Source organism: Cuculus canorus, chromosome 7, assembly GCF_017976375.1.
Source record: "Cuculus canorus isolate bCucCan1 chromosome 7, bCucCan1.pri, whole genome shotgun sequence".
Classification (NCBI taxonomy): Eukaryota; Metazoa; Chordata; class Aves; order Cuculiformes; family Cuculidae; genus Cuculus; species Cuculus canorus.
In genome coordinates this window covers 33,392,743-33,420,227 of record NC_071407.1, presented here as the reverse complement: position 1 = coordinate 33,420,227, position 27,485 = coordinate 33,392,743, and the positions used below count along the sequence as shown (strand labels likewise).

Here is a 27,485-nt window from a genome sequence, read left to right as displayed (position 1 = left end):
TATCTTATTATCCAGAGTTTTCATTTTGTTACAGCCTAGATGTTTAAGATATGTGACCTTTTCCATTTAAATGGATAATAGGCTGATTACGCCGTATTGGAGCACTGGAGAAAGTGCACTGAGTAGCCCTGAAGCAAAGTGGCGAGGATAAGAGTAAAGTTGTGGAGGCATGGCACTGTAGATACTGGTGCATTGCTCTGTCTCCCATTTCTGCATGGTCTGTACAAGGGAAAACAGGCTCAGAGAAAATATATATTTCTTCCTTTCTTCATTTGAAGTTGAGTCCCTGGCCAAAAAAATCACCCCTACAAACAAATAACTGATACAGACAAAATCCACAACTAAACATAAGTTGACATCGCTGCTTAAAATACTGGCATCCAGTTTATGTCCTGTGAATTTAGAGGGATTACCTGGTGGCAGCAAGAGGCCATGACGTTATATTTCAGATAGCTTATCTATTTCAGACAGAGGAAGGGAAAGGAGGGAACAGGGAGAGTCAGTAATAACTGGGAAGAAACTTCCATTGAAAAGAAACTATTGAAGTATTTATGATCATAACAGCAAAGCCACTTCCTTGCATTGGACTTTACTGTTATTGGTGTATAGGTAGGATATTCAGTATAAGGGACATGGAGAAGTACTTGCTTAGGTTCCCTTTTATGGTCACTTAAGAATTGCTGGTTTTAATTCCAGTGTCTGAGTACACAGACAAAGGTCAGAAGAAAGGGAATGGGAAGGGCTTGGACTGAGGCTCAGGTTACTTTTCTGAGCAAGCAGTTCTTGGTGAGGATTAGGTAAAACACTTATGGAGGTGTGAGCTGTAATGAATGCTAATTACAGTTACACAAAACTGGAGTAAATTATATAGTTGGAAAGTCCCCTGAATTAGATGTCAGTAAATCCTCCAGGAGCCTCAGGGTCAGCCAAGATCCTTCTAAATATGTTTTTTGCGAACTGCACGAGTAGCACAGTGTATGCACATGGCTTAGGAGTCTCTGGACTTTGGGTCAAATACATTTTTTATTTTCCTCACAAATAGCTTTTTATTGCTACTACCACTTCTGTGCTGTTTCAGGTACAGAAAAAATGCTTTTGAAGCACTGGATGGCAGGTGTGTGACGTTCCCCGTCAGTCAACGCTGCAGGCACCTACCAGCCACTTCCATAAGGAATGAGAACTGCCCAAGTGCCCCAATGGCTGCGTTGCAGCCAGGCTGTGCATCCGTGGTGGTGTGGCTGAGTTGGTCACAGCCCTCTCTCCCGCTTGCTGTCTAGGCTCAGCCATCTCCCGTGTCAGACCATCAGCCGATAAATCTCTTCTTGTCGTCACTGCCGCTCATGTTGGCTGGACACGACATTACTTTGATGACTCAGTGTGGTTTTTGCTATCAGAAAGATATTACATCTCTTCCGAAAGACCTTTTTTTAAACTGTGGTATGTCGCATGCTGGATTACTTTGTAAACAAATGTCATGTGAAAAAAAAAAAGCTGTATACTGCACATTTGCTTTATATTTTACTGGTTCCCCAGTCTTAATGGAAACTGGCAGGCACGACTGGAAAGTAGGGACCACAGAAAATGGTATACATTAGGCTTGGATTGTTTGCACCGTTGGAAAACGTGCTTCGTGCTTTACAGAAAATAAGGCTAAAGCTTGTCCCCAAATAATTTGCACTTTAAAGGCTCTCGATGCCGCATTTGGTAATCATATGAATAATTCATACACATTCAAGCAGTCCCCATGATTTCATATTCAAGCCTGATTCGAGATTTGCTCAAAACTCTGAACTGCCATTGATTAGCGGCTCCTCCAGCACAGAAAGCAGCTTGGCAGGACCTTCAGCACAGGGATGAAATGATAACCTCTCCAGCCAGTGCTGGCTGCGTGTATGGGCTGGGAGCCTTCCCATCATCTCTGCTTGGGTAGACTCGCCAGTCGCTCCGTCAGTGTCCAGAGTTCAGTGACTCGAGTACCTCCTGGATCTGACCATGGCATGTTTTCACTTGCTTTCAGACATCATTGCACCTTTAACCAGCAATAAACACTATCAGGAAAGTCAGTGTGGGCTTGAGCTGTTGCTATGAGCTCAGCGTAATGCTTTGAGTTCCCCAAATGGCAAATGATGCCTGTTCAAAAAATGAACCCGTGTTGTGGGAAGAGATGCGGATAAAGCAGCGCATGGTGGGCAATAACCGGGAGCTGCTGAGCCAGTGGTTGGCTTGGATTTTCTCCCCCGGTATGTGGGTGTGCTTGGCTTACCCGTCCAACACAAGTACTGCCTGTCAGCTTAATATGGGGATTTTTGGAGTAACTGGAGAGTCCTGAGAGACAGGCACAGCTGTACAGATGACTCAGGCAGGCGCTTTGGGTGGAGCTGATGGGCAAAGAGATGCTCACGTCTGGGTGCTGATGGTGGTACCACGCTACTCTGCTCAGAATGCTCATGTTTCTCCATCTTCTGCTGCAGCTAATTTATGAGTTAGACCCTCTGGCACTCTGGGAGCTGCCTTAAGTTGTCAGTTACTGCTGGGACACTAAGATGTTAGGGATTTGTGATAGTCCTTTGCTAACTCCTTAAAAACTGGTGACAGGAGGAAAAAAAAGCCCTGTTGTCAGCTCTGCTGTGGGGTATGCAGTGTCTGTAGTACGATGTCTGCGATACAGAGCAGGGACAGGGTGCAGAGGGCACTTGCAGTCACTGTTCATTTTGTTCGGTTGGGTTTTATTGCGTGTTAAATGCCGCAGCAGGAAAATTGGAAGCAGGTGTCAAAACAAGCACAGTGGTGACGAGGCGAACTTAAGGATTGATTGATGAATATTTTCAGCATGTTGTATATTTTTCTACATGGCTTTCTGATATAAAGATCAATGTGTGAAATTATTTTAAAAATAACAGGTTTCTTTTAACTAGAACAAATTGCTTCTGTTTATCAAAAATGTTGAGTAATATCAACAAACAATTCAATTGCTGATTGCTCCTCAGTACTACTTTGGAAGTAATTTTAGTTAGGGTTTCTTCTAGCCTTGATTTGGATTTTTCTGTGCACTTAGTTCAGCATCTCCAAAGGTACCTACGCCTCATCTTCTTCTCTGCCCCGGAGACCTCTGTCCTCCTCCTCCCTTCAGTGAAGTGGGAGTTTTCCTTTGCTGGCTCTGCTCTCACTGGGGCTGCATGGGGGTTTATTCCCAGGTGACCCCACAGCCTGGTGCCGTGGGGATGCTGAGCGAATGTGGAGCCCTGGGGATGTGCTAAGGCTCCGCCAGCGCCCACCCTGAGCTGCCACGCTTTGCTCTGCGTGCTGCTGCAAAAGACGAAGTTCCTCTCTTTCTTGTGTTTAAAGCAGGAGATGTCTTTCGAGAGCGAGTTGATACATAACCGTGTTCAAGAGAACTTCTTATCACAGAAATAGGATGTCTGCTTTCCCAGAGAAATTAAACTCGGTGAATAATTCTATTTGACATCCCTGCTATCTGTGAATTTGGGTCTGCTTTCTCGTTGTTGAATTGAAATGAATCCTGACCCGTTATGGTCATCCATCCCACACTCCTGCAGGTTCTGGGTGGGCAGGCTCAGTCCCTGTGAAGCCCGACACGCTCTGATGTGTCAGTTTAGTCTGTCCGCTGAGTGAATCTGTTTTGACACCTCCAAAATAAACAGATTAGTTGTTGACTTCAAGGAGAATCGAAGGGGATCACCACTTCTACCTGGGGTCAAGCCTACCCCAGCAAAAGTATCTTGAAGTATTCATAAATCTTTTGTGGATCTTTGTTTTTCCTTTCTGAATTTATCCACATCACAAGCCTGTGTGACTAACAGCCACTTCTTTGTAGTATCTTGGTCCCGATTTTCCCTCCTTTGCAAGAAAGAACCCCTTTGATCACCAGATCTGTGTGAAACGCCTTGCTGAACTCGATGTGTGGCAGAACACAGCACGTGTGTGGGGACACTGGCTGTCAGAGAGAGACTGGACACCTCGGTCTCAGAAGTGGCTACAAGAAGGATGTTGAGACTCTGAATTGAGTCCAGAGAAGAGCAGCGAAGCCGGTGAGGGGGCTGGAGAACAAGTCTTACAAGGAGCGGCTGAGGGACCTGGGGTTGTTTAGCCTGGAGAAGAGGAGGTTGAGGGGAGACCTTATTGCTCTCGGTGTACCTGAAAGGAGGTTGTGGAGAGGAGGGAGCTGAGCTCTTCTCCCAAGTGACAGAGGACAGGACAAGGGGGAATGACCTCAAGCTGTGCCAGGGGAGGTCCAGACTGCACATCAGGAAAAAATTTTCACAGAAAGCGTCATTAGGCACTGGCAGAGGCTGCCCAGGGAGGTGGTGGAGTCACCATCCCTGGAGGTATTTAAAGACAGGTAGCCAAGGTGCTCAGGGACATGGTTTAGTGGCAGACAGGAATGGTTGGACGGGATGATCCAAGAGGTCTTTTCCAACCTAGTGATTCTATGAAATGCGCTTCGTTCTGTCCCAGTGTAGGCGTTTGCCTGCCTCAGAGCTGGACGGGCTCATTGTGGCATGGGCGCAGCAGCCTGCTCTAGGTGGGTTTGTTTCCTTCCAAACCCTTGGTGAGCCACCAGCGCTGCTGGGCCTTGGTGCATATCCTCCCTTCAGTTGTATTTGTCGAATAAAGTGTAGGTCAGTTGAATAGCAGTGTTTCCCACAGGCATTAAGATGCTGCGGCAGCTCCGATGAGCAGCACAGCCATTGATTCCAGTGGAAGGTATTTTGAGAGCGTATCTGCTGCTCGCGAGCCTCCGGGACAAAGATAGGACCGTGTGCCTAAAATAGCGTCCTGGAGCCAGGCGTGCAGTGCAAACCCCACCAGTGGCTGCTATTGGGAAGAAAATCCAGAGTTTGTTTTCAAGTCATCATCGCTGTGTTGACAGGGCTGTCGCGGGGAAAGCTATCTCAACTGGGAATGTATGAATTAACTCCAAGTACGATGTACACACATGCAGATATCTCACACGGCTCAGTTGCAATGTAAGTAAATAAAGGACTCATTAGCTTTTAAAATTTCCTATAAAGTGCCTGCTTGTTGAAGAAAAAAGGCCTTTTTTTTTGTTGTAGTTCGGTGCATATTCACCCCTAAAGCTGTCTGAGTGAGCTCCTTTGGACTCCTGCTCTGTGAGGGCATCGTGACTGCATATCTCTGAACGGCAGCAGGCACTGCTCGGGGCACGCTGGACCTGCTGCTGCAGCCGCAGGTGGTGCTGTGCTGAGGTGACCCTTCCTGCAGAGCAGGGCACCACCGGTCTGCTCCTGAACCATGGAGAAATTAACGGTTGATGCCAGTTCTTTCATTAATATGCATACATAAAAAAAAAAAATAGACCCCAAACCAGACATCAATTGTATTTCCGTGGTGCTAATCCACCCAGCTGCCAAGAAAATACACATAGCTGGCAACTCCAGCCCTTTCAAATGAGATTGTTTTTTCTTTTCAATCTTGTTTATGGTACTCAAGTGGAATGAAATGCTGTAGCAGAGACTACCCTTAAATGCTGTAATTGCAGTATATCCAGCAGTAGCAGAGTCACAGCGTGTATGTAGCAAAAAAGCTACATTTCATTTTCAAGTGTATCCTCCATTGCAGCTCTTGCAGATGAAATACTCCTTAGACAGCCACAGATGATAACCAATGATAGAAGTGTATGTTAACTGAGCTATTGCTGGGTTAGTGTCTGCTTGCCTTCATGTTAAAGCCAAATTTAAGGAAGAGAAGGACCTGGGGGTAATGGTTGACAGCCGACTGAACGTGAGCCAGCAGTGTGCCCAGGTGGCCAAGAAGGCCAACGGAATCTTGGCTTGGATCAGAAATGGGGTCACCAGCAGGTCCAGGGAGATTATTCTCCCTCTGTACTCGGCACTGGTGAGACCGCACCTCAAATACTGTGCTCAGTTCTGGGCCCCTCACCGCAAGAAGGATGTTGAGGCTCTGGAGTGTGTCCAGAGAAGAGCAACGAAGCTGGTGAGGGGCTGGAGAACAAGTCTTACGAGGAGCGGCTGAGAGAGCTGGGGTTGTTTAGCCTGGAGAAGAGGAGGCTGAGGGGAGACCTTATTGCTCTCTACAACTACCTGAAAGGAGGTTGTGGAGAGGAGGGAGCTGGGCTCTTCTCCCAAGTGACAGGGGACAGGACAAGAGGGAATGGCCTGAAGCTCCACCAGGGGAGGTTCAGGCTGGATATCAGAAAAAAATTCTTCACAGAAAGAGTCATCGGGCACTGGAACAGCCGTCCATGGAGGTGGTTGAGTCGCCTTCCCTGGAGGTGTTTAAGGAACGGGTGGATGAAGTGCTTGGGGACATGGTTTAAGGGAGTGTTAGGAATGGTTGGACTCGATGATCCAGTGGGTCCTTTCCAACCTGGTGATGCTGTGATTCAAATAGTTTGTGCTTTTAGCCCTATAGATTTTCTACTGTGGTGGAAAAGTGGAAAGACTGATCTGGGCGGTGTATAAACAACTTTTTTTTGCTTTATTTCATCAGTGTTCTGATAGTTGTTACCAGTCATACTGAAATAGGAGGAGGAACAAGACCGTCTTTCATGTCCCACGATGAATTTGGTGGTGTGGCAAGTAGTAAAAGCCTCTTTTGATTAAAAACCAGAAGCAGCTGATGGTAGAAAATATTCTTGGGGACTTGTTACAAAGAGTTCTTTCTCAGGGCTGTTAAACACTGAGTCTGCAGGAAACTAATGTTTCTGGATTTATTTGGCAAAAGCAATGATAATCGGGAAACATAAAATAAATTCTAGACTATGGGATATTGAACAGAATAATGACAGTTTTCTGTCTTGAACCTCTAAAAAGGCTCTATTGTGATTTTTTAAAAAAATGGTAATGCTGAATTCTGTTATGTTCTCAGCCATTTTTAAGTTCTTACTTGTAACCTGAATGCTTTGTGCCCTCTTCGGGAGTGTAATAAAGGGTGGGCAAGTGAAGGAGTGTTGGATGAAAAACCTGAAGGGTGACTGAAAAGCCACCGATACAACTTTAGTAACGTATTAATGGTTATGTTATGGTAATGCCAGCAAAGCTTACAGTGAAACTGGAGAATCGTGCAAGGAGGAAAACTGTTCCTGCAGGAAAGAGGTTACAGTTAAATAGGCATGAAGGAGTAGAAGTAGCTGCTGAAAGTGATGGTAGAAGGTTTATCACCAGAGAGCTGGTGAGAGCGTCCCTTTGGTGGGTGGTCTGGTGTTGGTGCCTCTGAGAACTGTGCTGAGGTCAGGATGCAGAGTGGGGCACTTGCCACGCACGCAAGTGTGGGGATGGGGGCTGGACCGGCACTCAGATGGAGTGTGAAACCTCCTCAAGGAGCCGAGGGTTTTCTGGTCTTTGCCTATCCTTGTGTGCACACAGCACAGAACTTCTGGGGAGGATCAACTCCCACTGTACGAACAGCTGTAGGGCTATTATCCTAAAAATACAGGGGACTTTTCTTTCTCACGTATGCTCAGTCACACACCAGTTGCCGCTGTGAGCCTAATAATTTTTTCACAATACCTCAGCATTTGTTTCTGCCTAAAACGTGAAGTTAGGCAAAATGTAGCTCCTTTTCTTTTATGGTTTGAGCAGCCTTTGTTGCGTTCTTTAGGTACGCAGAAAAACGTAGGCCAAGTCTGAGGACTTCAAATTACCCATGGTTACTGGATTTAATATGGCTCACTCTTCCTTGGGAAAGTCTTGTTAATTATTAATATTGCTGATTTTCCTATTAATTGATGTTTAAATCTTCCAAGTGTGGCATCAGGTCCTTTCCAAGTGATATGGTGCTAAGATTAGCAATGGTCTGTCCACTTTGAATAGTCTTGTAAGCCATTTCCTTGGTCTTTTAACAAAAAGCATCAGATTTTTTCCTTCTCCAGAATGATTCCGTCTCTCTTGGATGCATTTGTGTAATTACACGTCAGGAATTGGGATATTGTTACAGCATGATAAAGTGCATTGGATTTCACGTTAGCAACTGGTACATCTCTACAATTACTCTTGCTGCTTGTTATTATCTGTATTTCCATAGCAACTAGAAGGTCTGGTCATGGACCCACCACTGCTGTGCATGATGCTGGGAGAAGTGCAGGAGCTGAAGGCAGGATCCCCTGTGCCATTTCATCCCATGCTGCTTGGAGTTCTAAGCAGGGCTTTGTCTCACCATTCAGCAGAGCTCTGTCGGAACCCTTCCCAGCTTGTTTCTCTTAACCAGATAGCAGCATTCCTTAACTCTCCTTGCGGTTTTTACTCCGAATAAGACCTCTGAATCATCCGATCACGCCATCTCCATGTGTGGTCATACCAGCAGCTGACAAGGCGAGCCAGACTGCTTGGTGCAGCCAGGCAGGAGTATCTCCTGCCCTTCAGTGTGCATCTTGACAAAGGAGTGTGAGCGTCCCTATCGCTCTCTTAGCTTGTCAGCGTGTTAGTGGTAATACGACCTGACAACCCTTAAAAAAATTATGACTGGAGAATCTGTTTTGCTGCAGTCTCAGGGCACTGCTTTCCACAGGTTGACTGTTGCTATATAAAGAAATAGTCTGTTGTTTCTAAATTTACTCTGCTAATGTCACAGAGCATAAAGAAAATAACAAGGATAAATTGACATTTACGGCTTGGGGTGAGCCAGGGAACAGGCCAGTTGTGGCCATACCCATCTGGCTGGGTGCTCTTTGAATGTTTGTTCGTCTTTCTGTTTAATTACTCAAGCCCAGAAAGTCATGTGCACATGTGGCATTTTCCACTTCAGATATTATTCCTCTGCGCACTATGCAGATGACTGTGATTTTAAGCAAAATCCAGGCGTTGCCCAAATTTTTAAAGAAACAAAAAGAGGTTGTGGGACAATCGTAGGGCTGTTTCCTTTCCTGGGCAGAAGGGAGCAGAGCCGTGTGCCCACGGCAGTGCCAGCACATACCAAGGAGACGGTGGGCCAGGGTGAGAGCTGAGAACATCTTCCAGGCTTCAGGGAGGTCACTACAGGGTTGTCGTCGGTGTCCAGGCTGTTGTCAATCTCATGTAAGTGTCTTGCAGGCTTCAGGAAAATCTCAATGCAGGTGTCATACTGCCCAGAGTCATTTCTGACCAGCACTGTCAGAGTGCTCTTGCCTCTTCCACATCACCATCAATAACATTCTCACTGGACAGGAAAAAAGTCAGATCTGTAACTATAGTCAAGAATAATCTTAAATGTAGGAAACTACTTATGGCACCATGAATATAGGCACATTTGGGGAAAAAAAAGAAAGTAATCCTCACTAAGATATGAATGTAACCTGTCTGGACAATGTCTTCTTCTGCCTCTCAGCTGTCCCTCAGCTTGTCTTTCTCTGGTGTTCTTTGTATGGACCTGCTGTCTGTAGCATAATTGGGGTTGTTCCAATAGATCCAAGATCAGATTTCCCATATCTGACATAAATGGAAACTCAACTCCCCTGACTTTGTTTCTTTTTAAGCCTCTTGAGGAAGCCCCAGTGCCTGCAAATTTTTTGTGTAATAATGTGTTGCAAATTTTTGCGTGAGGATTGTTGCAAAAGTAGTGACATTCAATCAGCTTTGAGCTCAGGTAGAGCCCTTACAGTATTGACGAATGGATGTCCCACATACATAAATTCCTTCCTACGAGTGCTTCAGAGGATGGTATTTGGTACATCGGAATGTGGGGATGCATCTTCCCACAGGTGAACTCTCCGTCATTTTTGTTGGCTCTCACCACAAAGAAGTGTCTGCCAATGTGGTACCAGCACTGTCCTGCAGTGATGCTCTGCAGGATGAACTCCTTGTTTAGATCATGTAGGTTCATCTCTGGTCACGAGTGCCCCTTTGAGTCACCAGATTTCCTTCTCCATAGGCATGCCAGTGCCTAGATATTACAGTTGGCCAATTTGACTGATGAGAGGGGATCCAAGCAGAGGTGACCCATCAGACTGCGCAGGAAGCACCTGCTGAAATGGGCTTGGACCTCCCAGCCTGGGCTTTGCCTCCCTGTGTCGTACTTGTGCTCCCCGCCCTCAATGCCACAAGAATGAAGGGGTGTCATTGTGGGTGCACAGTGGGACTGTGTGGCTGCTGTAAATAAACTGTGAGAAGAAATAGATGCGGTGGGAAGATGATACTTAATTCTTCTGCTGTCCGGAGCTTCTGTTTCTTTTAGACTTAGTTATTATTTTTAACTCATTCCTCTCTGTGAGTGCCTTTGACACGAAGGCTCTTTCCCCATTGTGGTGTGGTGGCTGTGCACCAGACATCAAACCCGCAGACTGTTCTTGTCCAGCCTTTGTAGTTTGAGTTGCCTTCGGGGCGTTATGGGGATCAGTGTACCCTCAGCGGGAGCAACGCATATAAATCTTCCTCATTTTCCTTATTCTGTGTGGCTACACCACATTGTGGTCCCCATACGTGCTGGGAGCTGAAGGTATATGTCTGGCCAGCGTTGAGGCGGTGGGTTTGGCATTGGAGATGTGCAGACCCACTGGCCTGACCGGGATCAGCCTGTAATTAAAACACACTGCATGTGGAGGGTAGCGAGAAGCTGTTGAGAGGCACTCTGCAGGGCTGTTGGGTGACGCTTGGCGATTAATTTAAAAGCAAGTAAGAGGAAAGCTCTTTCAGGGACTCTAGGGAGGGTGTGGGGTGGCTTGCTCTGTTGTTCTCCCTGCATTTTCTGGTTTTAACTGCACGCTGCTCCACATTAGGGCTCTTCCAGTTCAGATGTGACTTGTGACTTGCAAGAGATGCTTCCTTCACTGTGCCACGTGCGTCCAGTGCATATCGCCCAACCGTGCCACTCCTGGCTGCGGTTCTTCCATCCTCTTGCATCCATCACCCAACACGTTCATTTCTCTGTTTCCAATGCAAATCTATATCAGCAAATGAGCAAAATGAATGTTACTTGTTTGTTTTGACAATTACAGTACAGATTTAATTACGCTCCTTCTTCCTTGTATACTGCTGAATGTTATGTGGTATGTTTGGCGTAAACAAAGATGTTCTGCTAATGTGAGATACGGTTATTAAAGATACAGTCGCGTTAAGCCTAACCACTGAAACCAAAGTGAACTGGAGCAGAACTTCTAGTGTGTGTATTTTCGTGTTCATTTCTTGCAGCCTGCATGCAAGGAAGGAGCAAATGCTGTGCAGAGACGTCACTAAGAGCGACTGGGTGAACCTTTAGGAAGTGAGCTAAGGAAATGGAAGACTAAGAAAAGATAGAGAGAGAAAACCACTTCTGCGTCTTCGTTTGTTTTGGGTTAGCAGATGTTATAGCAGGAATACAATATTTTAAGTCTCAGAGTTAGTTCTCTGTTCAAAACAGTGAGTATCTTCAGTTGTCACTTACCATGAAAAGGGCCTGATTTTCCTACTAATCACCTACTGCCTTTGAAGGATGTGTTTTAAAGTCTGAGCCTATTGTGTCGATATGAAAGCAGCTGTAACATTGTCTTGTGATGGTAAATTGGCAATGACTTTGCATTCCATAATTAGTTAACAAGGAGTCGCTTACAATGTACGCGTCTTTCAAAATATCATTGAAATTTGCAGCACACTTTTGACACGTTATTAATTAAGAATAGGATTTTCAAAAGCTCTCCGGCGACAGTTTCCATTTCCTCTCACTCAGTTGGGCCATTGACAGAGACAAGGATGAATTAAGCTAAAGGTTTGAATGTCTTTCTGAAAAATACTTTGAGACTCTGGGGTGATTAAGGGGGACTTAATAGCCCACTGACTGCATTACAAATACTCCATGGGTTGCAGTGAGGTGAGAAGACTTTATTCCCTGGAGCTCCTGGCCAGGGTTCTGTGAACTCCCCCCATTCCCAGTGAAGGTCGCTCTCTCAATTACATCTTGTCAGAAAACCTCTCAAGGAGGTAATTCGAGGGAGAAATAAGTTCTAGAGATTCTTGTCAAATTACAGAGAGCCTTTAATTAAATGAGTGCCCATCACTTAATGGCTGTTAAAGAGAGAAAATCCTTACCTCTGGAAGAGGCGAACCTCCAGTTTCCTAATAAAAATTTGCTTTTTAAAATAATAAGAGTAAAATAGCTTATTCTGCTCCAGAACTGAAGCCTGAAAGAAATTATTGTCTATCCATGGAGGAATTTAATTTGAAAAGTGAAAAACATTCACATTGGCTTTCTGCACTCATTTGCTGTAGGAGAAGTCACAGAGCGAGCCACAGTGTCTTGTTCCTAACTTGGTGCAAAGCCTATTAATCCGTCTGTGCTTTCTGGAGGTACAAACGCACCAAACCTTTCTGTGGCTTTGTTCTTCCCCTACCATTCAGAAAAATTCCCTATATTTTCCAATTAGCCTTGAAACAAGCTGTGTCACCGAAGGGGTGAGGTGAGGGTGGTGATGAGAAGATGCAAAGCCAAGGGAGAGGGCACGGCCGTAGAGCTGTTTCTGTCCTTCTGCAGTGCTGCGGCTGCTCCTTGCTTGCAGGGGCTGGTGGAAAGATTCCCCCCCTCGAGCTCAGGGAGCCATGCAGGTTTGTGTCCCTGCCAGCTGCTCTAAGCTCTCCCTTATCCCAATTCACATCTCATTGCAGAGTTTGTTTAGGCAAAAAAAAATGAGGAAAAAATGACCCAACCTTGCTGGTTTAGAACCAAATGAGTGTTTTTAAAATCTGCCTTACGTCTTTCGGGTATTTTTATCATCTGCCTCATTCTAACGGTCTTGTCTGAGTCATCTCATCCCTAGTTTAGATTTATAATCCTTTCTGCGCCTACTCCCAACAGGACCTGATTCCACCAAGTACAGCCTGCTGCTGGCCTTGCTGAAGTCATGCAAGACTGTTATTATTAAATACTGTGGGCATTGGATTGAGGAGTTATGAATATTGATATATTTTATTTAGCAGCCTTCTGAATTTAATGAGTGTCCATAATACAGTAATTCATAATTTATCATAAAGACAGACAATAATTTAGGTTGCAATTTAATTATTGCTTATTTTTGTAGTTGTTGTGGGGTTTATGTAGCAAATTACATACAGGAAAAGCAACTCTTCCTAAATTACAACCCTTTCTCTAAGCAGTGAATTAGTGAACAATTAGTCTTAGGTGAGAATGTCTTTGCTCTGGGAGGGTTTGCAGGACCATGTTTTGATTTCCATGTGCCTGTATGGCATGAGGCCCTTGCAAAGAGTCACCCTGTTGTTGTGGAAGATGTGCTATCATCTTCTGCTCTCCTTCCACAGGCACTTGGTTTCCACTTATTTAGTGATTAAAAAAAACCCTCCAAGTGGGGACAACGGACAGCTGTACTGCTTGGTTTATTCCAAATGGTGAATATTGTGTGTGGACCATCCAAATATGGTCCATCTGTTATGTGTTATTAAACTGTTCACGTAACAGAGAAGAGAACGTTTCTGTATCTCTTGTGTGGTGTTCACATGAAGACCTAAGTTTTTAAAGGCATTTAATGTTTTTCTTCAGGGAGCATATGCTAACACATGAGAAATTCCATGAAATTATGTGCTTAGTGTTCCTGAAATACCAGGGCTGGTTGGTGTACATCGTGAAGTCTGGCCCGGTCTCATGCATAGCTGCACGTGCCATGAGTTCTATGCATCATCACAGCTCTCGGTGACCTTTCCTGTGTACTTGATGATCAGCCAGCTCTGGCAGAAGGTGGCAGTTTCATATGTCTCTTTTCCAGTTACCAGTGTTGTAGCATGAACTTGCATTGAAGTCGGGCAAATTCAAGCAAAGATTCCTTGTCTCCGCTGGGCATTGCGGGAGGCGGTGGCTCATGAGTGCTGACTCTACTCCCAACATCTGCCTGGGAAAGCAGTGATTGATCTCAGCGGGTGTTGGGAAAACCTGTTCTTGTTCCCTCCGGCATCTCCTTGGTTGACTGTGCCACACTCCGAGTTGCCCTGCAGCTGCTGTCGGCTGGACTGAAGTTCAGATGCTGAACTACTGAAGCTTCTGGCTTGTGACCTAGTTAGTGAGATGGATGGTACAAAAAGCTTTAAGAAGTGGAGGAGGAGGAGTTTGTTGCCAGAAGACTTTAATTTTGCATTGAGCGTAAGGGGAGCAGAGTCAGATGTAATCAAGAGAGCGCTAGAAATAGTCCAGAGATAACGTCCCATCTTTCCCTCTGAAAGTATTAAGAGTTTTATGATTGATTTCAGGGGAAGCAGCACTGGAGACTAAAATGAAAGTGAGTTGTGGAAGATGGAATAGGTCAAAGATGAGGTGATATAAAAGATCAGTGAGCTGAGAGTTGCTAAGAATAGAGCACGACAGAGACAAAATGAAGTGTCAGGTAGTCTGATGGGATGCTCATGCAGATGCGGTATCTCTGATGATGACAGCAGCAGCAGGGTGATGAGTGGTTTGGAAGAAATTGGTTAGAGAGCAGCTCTGCATGAAAAGAACCTGCAACCGGTGCCTGGAACTGGTGGCTACTTGATCAATCACGAAGCCTTGACTGGATACACTCAGGACTCTCTCCAGGGAATTGTGGGTGCTTGGGTAGGGGCTGGAGGGGACCACTGTCAGTGGCCAGGACCTCCAACCCATAAACGACAGGCAAGGGATTTGGTCTTTGGTCTGGGACAGGACAACAGTGCCAAAGGAAGGGAGAGGACACCTTCTTCTCCATCTTAATCTCTATTGTGAGTAGAACAAGCAATAGGTGATTTAATAAACAGGAAGGAAATAGTGGTATGATGTTGTGGAGGACTTCCCAATGGTGTGAACAGCCCACACCACAGGACAGGTTTCCTGGGATGCAGCAGTTTCTATGGGTGTAGGGAGCAGAGCCACCGAGGGTGCTTTGGGCACAGTGCTGCTTTGGGAGCCTGGGACAGCAGCTGGCTTCTAGTCGATTTTCCATTGTCCTAGGAAACGTCCCAGATGGAAACCACATCTGTGCAGCTGGAAACTTGCTTAAATTCTGGCATCTCCTTCTGTAGAACTTGCTGGGATCACCAGCTAAGAGAGGCCGTGTCTTGGTGACATTAATTAGTCTCACAGCATCATAGAATCATAGGATGGTTTGGGTTGGAAGGGACCTTAAAGCCCATCCAGTTCCATGCCCCCTACCATGGGCAGAGACCTCCCACTGGCTCAGGCTGCCCAAGGCCCATCCAACCTGGCCTGGAACACCTCCAGGGATGGGGCAGCCACAGTACTTAAGTGAAGTCTCGGTTTTTTTCTGGGACACAAGAGTGAACTCTTGGGAGAGCATGGTGATGACCTGCTGGAGTGGAGACGTGTCAAGCCCAGGAAGATGTTGTGTAGCAGCCGCTCCCAGGTTGGGGTCCAGACTTGCTCTGTAACCTTGTCCTCTTTCACCTTTATCTTTATCTTGACTTGGGATATTTTTCTGTCATGCCTAACCCAAAAGCCAGCTATTTCAGTGCAATGGTCGTCCCTTATTGTATTTGCAAAACTATAAAACTCTTAGCTTAGTAGAAACCTTGTCTGATTTTGAAACTCCAATAATCCTTATTTTGATAGCCCACTAATAGAAAGTCAGTGACTCACGCAGCTTTATGGCATTTTTTGTGCTTACACTAACTCGTCATCTGTTAATATTTTTTTTCAGTTGTTCAGTTTTTAATGTATACCACATTCTTTCCCTACAAACATTATTTTTCTTTGCTGTGTTTGAGGCGATGCTGGACAAAGCTGTTGGATTAAGTTGACTGTGAGACATATGTTGCTTCACGTCTCCAGGTCTTCCATAGTGTTGGATTACAGACTCATGTCAGTGTGTTTCCCTTCAGACTTGGGAGGCCACATAACCATTAGTCTCTACAGGCTCCTGATTTGCAATTAGTCGTGTTGCTGGAGGTGGTCCCCCACGTGTTATAAAGAACTGTGAAGATCATGAGGTCTTCATGAGGAAGATCTAAGGGCTGGAGCACATCCCATACAAGGACAGGTGAAGAGAGTTGGGGTTGTTCAGCCTGGAGAAGGGAAAGCTCCGAGGAGATCTTATAGTGACCTTCCAGTGCCTGAAAGGGCTATAAGAAAGCTGGGGAGGGACTGTTTACAAAGGCTTGTGGGGATAGGATGAGGGGCAATGGCTACAAACTGGAGAGGGACAGATATACACTAGACATGAGGAGGAATTTCTTCACCATGAGAGTGATGGGACACTGGCCCAGGTTGTCCAGGAAAGCTGTGGCTGCCCCATCCCTGGAGGTGTTCCAGGCCAGGTTGGATGGGCCTTGGGCAGCCTGAGCCAGTGGGAGGTGTCCCTGCCCATGGCAGGGGGGGTGGAACTGGATGATCTTTAAGGTCCCTTCCAACCCAAACTATTCTATGATTTTCGTGGCGGATGTGTTCAGCTGGGAAAACAAAACATTCTACAGGTATATCTGCCAACTCAATGCTTTTCCTAAAATAATTATTACTGTGTTTTAGAAGCTAATTTTCGCTGACAATTGTTTCTTAAGAATTCTTGATCACCTCAATTAAAAATAAAAGAAAAATAATTTCAGCACATTTCAGAAATGCATTAGCACAAATATAAATTTAGCAAGGTCTTTGATTTCCTCCACGCATGATGCAGGCTGCCTGGCAGTCGGGGCGTTCCGTGAGCAACTTCTGCAATTTCCATTTTTTACAACACACATTGCATTAAATTTTGATTCACATCTCTGACATCTAGAAAATTGCTCCTTAACAAAAGGAGAGTAATCGTAGTGCCACGAAATACAGACATGGTCTGGCCACGTTTTGGATAACTCTATGTTATTCTTTAGAAAATTGGTTTTATTACTGGTAATTGGGCTAACAGGAAGACTATTTATTCCTGGCCAACCTAACTTTCTGGGACATTAAGTTCTAATAGGCAGATATAAACTGGTTTCAATAGATGAGTCTGACATCATCTGGCTGCTTATTAACTATTAAACCATGTTTCAGCAATTGTCTTGGCAACTGTGTGTGTGTTGCCATAGTTTCTTTGTTAATAGAGCAAGACATTAATGCATTTTGAGTACTTCTTGCCCAAAAGACATGAAAAATACATCATGTTTAAAGATATAGACTCGAACCCTTTACAGGTGGTTGGTAGAGCTCGCTTTTCATCTGCGGACAACATCCCATTCCCACAGCTCTGTGTTTTTAGCATGCAGGAGGTAGGGTTGCGTGGCTAGAAACATGTTGCACATCTCCCTGATGTTTTATCACCTGTGTTTGACTGGACCACCAAAGCAGAGATTCCCTGACACTGTAAGGTACTGAGTTTGACTGAGGGAACACTTGAGGACCTCGGAGGAGAGGCTCCCCAGGGCTGGACAGGAAGGACCTCTGCACACATCCCATGAGGGTTGGGCAGGAAGGGCCGGGGAGCACTGAGTGGGGGGCTCATGCCTGGTTTGGGTACCATTTTTCAGTTGTGCTGTTCCCTAGAGAGAGGAACCCAAATTAGCCATAAGCTTTTCATCCCCTGCTCCTTCGTTAGCCTCTGGCATTTCCTCTAGAGCGTGTTTCTGGAGGGAACCATGCGTGTTGGTGAGGCATTGGTGAGCAGTGTGGAGCCAAGACCTGCACAGCCACACAGAGTCTTGTGTTGAACTCTTTGAGGACTTTTAATAAGCATAAGTAGCATATATTTCTTGCCTTATCCTTGGGATAGATCACACTGGAGGGATAAATAGATTGAAATAAATTCATATCTTCTCAGGTGACAGTCTTCAGACTCAGCCTCAACTTACTTAGAGAAAAATCTGTGGGAGATCTGTAGAGTAGCTTTTGTAAATAATTACAGGGAAAGGAAGTTGCAGCATTGGATAGTGACAAGTGGTGTTTATTCCATATTTTCTTCAATATTGTAAATTACATAGTTATTAATGAAAATGAAACAGGCAGATACAGAGCTGCATGAAGCTTGTAAACCTCAGGAACTCGGAAAGTGCTTTGGTCTTTGGGTGCGCAGGTGGGTACAAGGTCTGATGGTAACACCTCTTTAAAAGAAAGTTCAAAGCGAGCAGGTCTGCACTGAATCTGCAAGTGGGTCACACCAAGGAGCATTGGCTGGTGGATGTTAGCTGGGTGTTGTTCCCACCTAGGGCACCGGCTGGACCAGTGCTGCCTCCGACACTGGAGGATGCCTGAGTAGCTGCCGCTCGGCTCCTCCACACTTACCAGGGCTCAAGAGAGTTGGGGTTGTTCAGCTGAGGAGACCTTATAGTAACCTTCCAGTACCTGAAGGGGCTCCAAGAAAGCTGGAGAGGGGCTGCTTACAAAGGCTTGGAGTGATAGGATGAGGGGGAGTGGGTATAAACTGGAGAGACTAGACATAAAGAGGAATTTCTTCACCATGAGAGTGGTGAGGCCCTGTCCCAGGTTGCCCAGGGAAGCTGTGGCTGCCCCATCCCTGGAGGTGTTCCAGGCCAGGTTGGATGGGCCTTGGGCAGCCTGAGCCAGTGGGAGGTGTCCCTGCCCATGGCAGGGGGGTGGAACTGGATGATCTTTAAGGTCCCTTCCAACCCAAACTATTCTATGATTTTCGTGGCGGATGTGCCCAGCTGGGAAAACAAAACACTCTACAGGTATATCTGCCAACTCAATGCTTTTCCTAAAATAATTATTACTGTGTTTTAGAAGCTAATTTTAGGTCCCTTAATAATAAGGTCCCTTCCAACCCAAACTATTCTATGATTCAATGAAGTCAGCCAGCAATTAAAATGGCATTTTTTAAAAGGGGGGAAAAAAAGTGCCTATATATATGCAAAGTTAGCCTTCAATTACTTGAAGTGGCTTTTTGGGGAGAGTTTCCTGTCTGGACATGATTCAGTGTCAGCACTTAGTTCTGAACTGTTACCCTTAGAGATGCTTTATATAAATTTCAAGCAGGTAGCTTAGACATTCGTATTGTTTAAAAAAAAGAAAAAAAATGGAAAAAAATGGACTTTAATGTTGCTTTGCTGTGATGTTGGATGGCATTTGTGTTTCTCTGGTCTGGAGGAGACAGACTCTTTTGCTGGTCAGATGCGAAATTAAAGAGCAAACGCGTGGAATTTCAGCTTTACCAAAAAGGCTGCACACATGTGCAGGTGTTTTGTCATATCTTAAAAGGGGAGAAAACATTCATGGCAATAACATTCTCCTGTGCTCGGAGAAATGCTGAGACCAGAATCTGATTTAATATAATGTGTCTCTTTCTTTTAGAATTTTTTCTTGCTTTTTTGAAAGTTTGAATTATGCAGATGGATCGTGAATGGTAAAGCATAGTGAGCGATGCAGAGAAGGGAAAAAGCACGATTCATTCAGACTTCTGCAGTTTGTTGTGATTACCAGTGCAAGTCGCATGACATATTTCATTCTGTGCTTGGATAAGTGCGGTACTAGCTCGAGAGCTAACTTCTTTAAATACCTCATGGAAAAGACACACACTAAGAGGACGTAAAAGTCAAGAAAAAAATATGTAATTTTTGGAAATGCAGAATTATTTTTCGATATTTTTTTTTCCTGATGGCCCCACAGTTATCTTTTGTGCTGATATGAGGCTGTGTGTGGTAAGGCAATGTTTTTAAAGCTGGAAGAGACAAACTGGGTTGTGTTCTCACAGTATTTCTGGTAAAGGTGTGTATGTAGGCTCTGTCAGACAGTGGCACCTATTCATACCATGAGCAGGAGACTTGGTCCCTCGTCTAGCAACGACATCTTTCCTCCCAGTAATCAATTATGGTCTGAATATATATATATTTTTTTTCTCCACTGTACGGAGATTTGTATGCATCCGTTATAATGGCTTTTTTAACATTTCTTGATACTTTTAACCTGATTTAGGGAAAATCTAGTCTTTCTCTCTCTTTTTGCTAATTGAAAGGAAGTAGATTTTGAGCAAATTTTTTTCCCCAGGTGGTAGGAAAGTAGTATTTGCCTTTAGGGAATAAGGAGAGAACACTTTCCATTCATTAAATCTAACTGGAAAGTGCTCAAGATGTCAGGTATGAAAACAAAGGCTGAGAGAAGGGAAGGATTTTGATTTTATTCAATTGACTTTATCGTTTATCAGAATTTTTTATTAATTTGATAGTTAAAAAAAAATCTAATTAGTCTGTTCTCGGTGCTGTTCATAGTGCAGCAATTGCGTGAGAGACGCAACAGAGGACGTGGTCCAGCCACAGGGAAACAAGACTGAGTGCTAGAAGGCAGAGGAGGGAATTGTGGCAGTAGTACAAACTCGTAAGAGAACCAGACAGTGCATCACCTTTCCTTGATGGAGACGATTTTGATGGTTGAAGTAGCCCCCAGCATTGCCCTCATGTGCTTGTTCAGATTACTTTTTTTAGGGATGAAATGCACCCTTTTTACGTGGGGGGGAGTTTGCACTAGTTCGAGCAAAGGCAGGACTTCGCTGGTGCTTTAACTGTGTATTTCAGTGTTATATTTATGACATGTCATAGGAGATCATTGCTTCTTATATTTACGTGGGTGCTCTTGGCTCTCAGTTATATGCTGGATTTTTTACCTCTTTCATAGTTTTGGGTGCGAGTCTCAGCATGGCTGTGCCGTGCACTCCCAGCAGGCAAAGAGGGTTCCTGGGTTCCTGCCTCCCCTGAAGAGGCTGACAGGGTGAAAATCCATGAGTTTACAACATTTTTGTTCTTAATCAGCCTGATTTGCTTATAAGGAGAGTCAGGCAACCTGCTCCTGCCAGGCAGAGGCGTCAGCCACTGAAGAACAGCCCTGAGCAATCCTCATCAGGAAGGGACAACTCTCCAAAGGAACAAATACCCACAAGGAGCCCTTAGAGTTAGGCTCAGATTTAGAGTCAGGCTTAAGGTTAGGGTTAGAGTTATCCCTGCTGAGAGTTGCCCAACAGAGGGTTCTCCTAGACCCATCCGTCTTGCCTTTCCCATGTTTGTTCTTTGTGAATATTTTTAAGTGAAAATATACAGGTTGTTACTGTGTAGCTGTTAATAGGAAAACATCCTAATTTAAGGAGAAATTGTTTTAAATCCAGTGCATTGACAGATAGATTATCTGGGAGATAAATCATGGAATATAACCGGGAAGCCCATCAGCTCCAGATGGCAGGTTTTTCTCTTTTGTCATTGCTACGCTGATCATGTTTTTTTCCTAATCTTTCTGCAGTGCTCCTGCCCTGCCACCACAACCCTGGGTATCTCCTCCTTCGCACGCAGCCCCCAGGCTCTTGAGGCAGTTTGTGTAGCTTCACTGTTTGCATTGTTCTGCTGCACTCAGGGATGCTGACCGCCACAACCCCTGCATTACTTGTTACGGGGCAGCATTTTTCTGGACGTTGAGGATTATTTTCAGTTTCATTCACATTCTGAGAGGGTTGGCTAAAAATCTCTTGGTTAAATGGAGAAGATGTGCAGGGGGGGCAAAGAGGTGATGGGAACATGTCAGTGTGGGTGCATTTCTGTCTAGGAGATGTTGAGGTAAATTGCAGGCAGCGAGGATAGGAGTGGGACACCTTGTCTGAACCGTCCTGCAAAGTGCAGTACTTCCAAGGGATGAAAATTGCATGACAAGCCTCTATCCATGTTTCCAGCACTCTCTTCCGTGTAAAGATGCTCCCGAGACCAGATACTGTGGGTACTTGGAGATCGTAACTCAGTTGTCCCCATATAGACAGGTCCATGTTCCCATTCCCAGCCTCGCAGGAAGGCAGAGACAGTGCAGAAGCAATCGGGGGAACTTCATGACACTTTGCAATAATGACTTCTTCCCTCTCTAACCAATTGTGTTGCCACATTAAATAGAGAAAAATCACTGAATGCTAGCCACATGGTGGAAAAGTAATTACACTTTGAAGAGTCTGGCATTCCCCGGTTATTGAGTTCATATGGTATATAGGAGTGAGATGACCTCTCCTGAAAACTTGTGGTCAGAAACCCTATAGAGACCATCTGAAAGAAGCGTATTGCAAGGCACCGTCTGTATGGGCAGAGTCTTCCCTACTGCATCCTTGAAGACCAGCATCCATCTGCAGTTCGTGATCTGTCCTGCATAGGGCTAGATACAAGAGTTATAGAGCTGTGCCTTTCTGCGCTCACGCACAAAGCTGTTGTGTATATAGCTCATGTTCTTTATTAAAATGTCACTTTGGTCTGCAATAGAAGTACTTTATTTTTTTCTCCCTCTGGGGGAAAAATTGAAAAACTCTATTTACTATGATTTGTTGGGTCAGTTTTAATCAAGAATATATGAATGTCCACTGGTAGAGAGGTACATTTCCTCAGGCCTCAGAAATTGTCCAGCATCACTGCACCAGTTTTTATTTGGCAGAAAAGCTGTACTGAATAGCAGGATTTTATGATTCTACTGTATGGAGCATAAGTCAGATAGAGTGGGTATCCTTGTGTTTACTGAAGTTACAGTTTCAGAAGAGCCAGTGATATGTTCAAGTTAATATTAATGTCTATATTAAGTAATTATATGTATATACATTCAGATATACATTCTGAGCACTGAGAGCATCTGTACGTCCAATTGATTGGTATTTGCAGGACGTTTCATTGTATTAGACTTGTTCAGAGATGCTCAGATACCCTAGGCGTGGTTTTACCTTTGACAAATAGCAGTGATGGCTCTCCTACTTTCACTAGCGGGCACTGCGCAGGGGAGCAGACATGCCATGGCCTCGATGTCTGCCTGAGTCTGGTCCAGAGGGACACTCAAGGTTGGCCAACACTTCTGTACCTCTGCATTGCTCTGGTAGGTCTTAAAATGTGTGGGGTGACTCATGAGTCGGTGTGTTGTGGTGAGATGGAGCAGTACTTTCCTGCGGAGCAGGTCTGCGTCATGAAGTACCCACACCAAGACTTTGTTCTCTAGGAAAAACATGTTCTTTAGCTGTCTGAGGTCTGCTTTTGTCTCCTGCAAACTCATGGAGCTTTGCTTGCGGCAGCACTGGGCACGTTCAGCTCTCAGACCAGCCACTGCTTAGCAGGGTGAATGCCTCTGTGGTTAGCAGGAGTGAGTCTTAAATAATTATTAGACAAGAAAGGGTCTAATTTAGTAATGAATAGTTTGACTAGCTCTCTCTACAGTAATGTTGGAATTAAGTGTCACATACTGTGCTAGAAAGCTGTTTCTATAAGAACACCATAGTTACTTATCTCAAACTTCAAAATGATCCTTTCTAACTTTCTCTTGCCGGGGTAGATAAGTGGAAAGATTTTTACAGGAATTAATACATCTTGATCAGTGTGTTTCCAGCAGGACCCTAATGCCAGTTTGTTGCAGCATATGGGTGGGAGGAAAGAAATGTGAATTGGTAAGTGACGTAAAACAAGAGAGGGGGAAATTAAGTCCAGGTAAGGGAATGGGGAAGCTGAGAGAGGACAGTTTAACATCAGGATCTGGCTAAACCTGTGTTTTTTCATTTGTGTATGAGTCTGTCGTCATGCCATCTGATGATTTCATGACGTGAATTCTCTGCTTTGAGAAATGACAGAAACACAGGATTTAGTTTTCCGGAAAGAGAAGGCTGGTGTCTTCTTAACAGGCATCAATTTCTGCAGTCTGAATTTCTGTTCTGGGCAATACCAAATGAGACCGACCTAGAGGATTTGCAGTCAGTCCTTCAACAGTGCTGTAGAAATAATTACAAATGGTTTGCTTGTTAAAAGGATTTGGTTTGGAAGCTCTTTTTGTGCCTGTGTAGGAGGTGATGGAAATGCCTCTGTGCTGGCAGGAAGCACCATCTTTTGGGAAACCTGATTCACATTTGGAAGGCTTGCTGTTATCCAGTCTTTGGTTGGAGCGGAAGGCAGCGGGGAGACTTGGGGTTGGCGGTGGGGCAGAAGGCCCACGGTGACCTACTTCTGGGGAGACGCTGGATGTCCCCGGTGCTCACCCCGGGCACCAGGACTTGTGGAGCCTCTGCGCAAGTTAAAACCATGCTATTAGCAGTCTGCGAGCCGAGTGCTGCAGTGAGTAAGCACATTTTCCTTCCCAGCTGCCCAGAACACTCAATGCGTGCGAGGGGAAGAGTGGATGTATTTTTGAGTTGTAGATTTGCTGACATGTGAAGTGGGAGTCTGGAGAGCCAAAAATAGTGGCTGTGTTTTCTGAACGGAGAGGGATCTCCATCGGACGTGGGGTAGCACCGTCGCCCCTCCCACGGGTCCCCATCCTTCCTGCACTATTGGGGCTGTGGGGATGCTCGTGCCCCGCTGTGGGGAGGGAGAGGAGTGTGAAGGAATGGAAGTGGGCTGGTGGGCAGCACCATGCTTTCTGCTGCCAAGAGCTTTCTGTCATTCCTGTCTGCTGGCTCTTTTGCAAATATCTCTCTGGTGGGGAGGAGCAAAAGGGAACCTGACAGACCAATTCAGAAGGTACAGGACCTCTGCAAGAGGGTTTCTCTGCACCAGGCAGAGCTGCCAGCTGGAGCTGTTCTGTTATGTTTCCAAAATGATACCAATCCTCAGATATAAATTCTCAGAAACAGCGTGGCCAGCAGGTCCAGGGAGGTGATTCTGCCTCTGGACTCAGCACTGGTGAGACCGTACCTCGAATCCTGTGCTCAGTTCTGGCCCCTCACCACAAGAAGGATGTTGAGGCTCTGGAGTGTATCCAGAGAAGAGCAACGAAGCTGGTGAGGGGCTGGAGAACAAGTCTTACGAGGAGCGGCTGAGAGAGCTGGGGTTGTTTAGCCTGGAGAAGAAGAGGCTGAGGGGAGACCTTATTACTCTCTACAGCTGCCTGAAAGGAGGTTGTGGAGAGGAGGGTGCTGGGCTCTTCTCCCAAGTGACTGAGGGCAGGACAAGGGGAAATGTCCTCAAGCTGCTCCAGGGGAGGGTCAGACTGGATATCAGGAAAAAAAAAATTACTGGAAGGGTCATTGGGCACTGGCAGAGGCTGCCCGGGGAGAGGGTGGAGTCACCGTCTCTGGAGGTGTTTAGAAGATGGGTAGATGAAGTACTTCAGGATATGGTTTAGTGGCAGATAGGAATGGTTGGACTCAATGATCTCAGAGGTCTTTTCCATCCTGGTGATTCTATGATTCAATCCACAGTTCCCGAACCTTTGCTTAAGAAAAGACTAGCTAAGATTTTTTAAAAATTGGAATTTTAGCAGCAAATCCTTTCCTCACTGACCTCAAGAGAATCCGGTGCTGCCTCACTCCATGAGGACATGTGCGCACACACGCACATACTCCCCCCAGCACATATACACTTGGAGAGGGAGACTCTGTGGGGCCCCCTGGCATTGAACAGGTATGTGTGATCTCACCAAGGGCTGGGCATCCCAGAGGATGGCACTGCTGAGATGTTCAAGTCATCTGTTAGGAGGGCTTCTGGGATTTATACTTCAGAATTAGAGGTCATGTTAAGAGACTGTTTTTTTTTTAATTTCTCGTAAGTGGTATCAAAAGAGATTTTTTTGTAGGTGATAAAATTTGGATAAAAAAATAAATCCAGTTGCTAGAAAGCAGGTCAGCTGCCAGAAGGAGAAGCTGGCATTGTTGGCTGAAGAACAGCACAGAATTCTGCTTTTCCCACCCCTGCATAGATGTAGGGAGTTGAAGCCATGGCCAGGATCCAGATGACTGTAGAGCTGCTCGAGCGGTCCCTGTGCACTCCACTGCCTGTGCCAAAACTCTCACCACCTTCAGTGGGAGTGGGGCGGGAGAGGGGTCCCTCCTCTACTCCTCCTGCACATCTGTTTCATCACACTCTCTCTTCAGCAGTGCTGCTCAACCCACACAGGCATCCCTACAGGCTGCTATCGCCGTGCAGATGCCGTAGGAGCCTTCCTTGCCTGCACCATTTTCCTGTTCCATTGCTGCGCTTTGTCCTGGTGGTGAGTCAATCCACGCATCTCCATGTGCACTGCGTGCAGTAAAGCTCATTAGAAACAAAGCTGGGCTTTGTCCTGGTGGTGGATCAGTCCGTGCATGTGCATCTGCACTGTGTGCAGCAAAGCTCAATAGCAACAGAGCTGCAGGTTTCCTGCTGGAAAACACGTTTCTGGTTCTGCTCCCATCACTGTTGTGCTGCAGGCATCGCTCGCTCTGTGTATGCAGCCACCTGTAAATGGGGGGCCCTCTCCCCAGAGCTTCTCAGGTGTCAGCTTTCATCAGGCTTGCAGTTGTTTATAAAAGCTCGGGAAATGGCACTCGAATTCAAGGCTGGATGACTGGCCCTTGTGTGGCTCTCTTCCGAGCCTCTCTAAGAGGAGAGTGGATAGTGACATTATAAAAACGTTCTATTTGAAGAAAAATATACAGAAACTTTAGCTTTTCTAATACCAGCAATTCTCTTTCAGTTTCTTTTTTTGGCTATGATAAGTCGGGTAGTACTAAAATACCAGTAAAGAGAAGACTGAACAAAGATGTTATTCAATAAGTTGATGTGATTTTTAAAACATGTTACAGAAAAGCATTTGTAGTGTTTTGCTGGGTATTGTCACTCTTCTTGGAAATGGCAGAAGGAAGCGCTGAGTTTGGATTCAACCTTTAATCAGGAATATCTTGATACAAATGTAATGGTTTGCAGTGTTTCTTTTCACAGAGTCTTGAAACAGGTCAGCAGTTTCTTGGAAAGAAGGATTTCCTAATGTTATTCCCAAATGTGTGTCCACTGGGTGAGTGAAGAGCCCACCTACGGTCTAGGAGCACCCATGGAAATACTGTGTGGCGCGTTAGCATCACTATAAAAATGAGCAGCACTTTTCTGGATGAGGATGTTAAGCAGTTGGTGCAAGAGCATGATGGGGAACTGTGAAGTAATTGTGTAGGAATGTGGTGGAAGCAGGAGCTGGTCAGTTATTTCAGTCCATTTCCTTAAACTCAGAGGCCATATCCAATAACTTCATCTCTGTGGAGATTCCTGCTGTACTTTCCCATTAGCTTTCTGTGTTGGTGACCACAGAATCATGGACTGGTTGAGGTTGGAAGGGAACTCCAAAGGTCATCTGGTCCAGCCCCCTGCTCAAGCAAGGTCACCTGGAGCCAGTTGTTCAGGGCAGGTCCAGGTGGCTTTTGAATATCTGTAGGGATGGAGACTCCACCTCCCTGGGCAACCAGTGATATTTGTGGGAAAGTTGTCTGAAATGGTTCAGGGAACTGATCTATGTTAAAAACACTTGTCTGCAAAGAAATGCAGGGAAACAAGCAGAGAACAACTTGACATTCACAGTGCTGGTGAGGACAAGGTATGTAGGACCATGGCCTCTAGGGTAAGATGGAGCCCATCCTTTCCTCTGTGGTCCCTCTCCCACCTTGAGGGCACAGATAGGAGTAGGACAGAAGTTTCATCCCTATAATCCCACTTCTGTACCAGGAAAGGCACAAACTGGGTTTTTCCCTTCTATGTGCCAGTGCATAGACTGGCATCCCGGAGCTTGCTCCAGGTTAGCAGCCGGAAAATTGTCCTGGCTTTCTGACAGGCAATTTCCCACTGTGACCAGGAGCCAGCGTGGCTGTGGGCCACCCTGCGCATGGAGCCCCTGGCAGATGTTGTGGATGGATGGCCGTGAGGAGATCACAGAGAAATGGTGGAGATGCCCAGGCATGCCTCAGCAAGGACCTTACC

General features: G+C 45.5%; 1 protein-coding gene across 2 annotated transcripts in view; it reads left to right on the top strand.

Moving 5' to 3' along the window:
- Window positions 1–27,485, top strand: part of STK32C (serine/threonine kinase 32C) — a 99,777-nt gene that overhangs the window by 9,471 nt on the left and 62,821 nt on the right. The window lies entirely within an intron of this gene.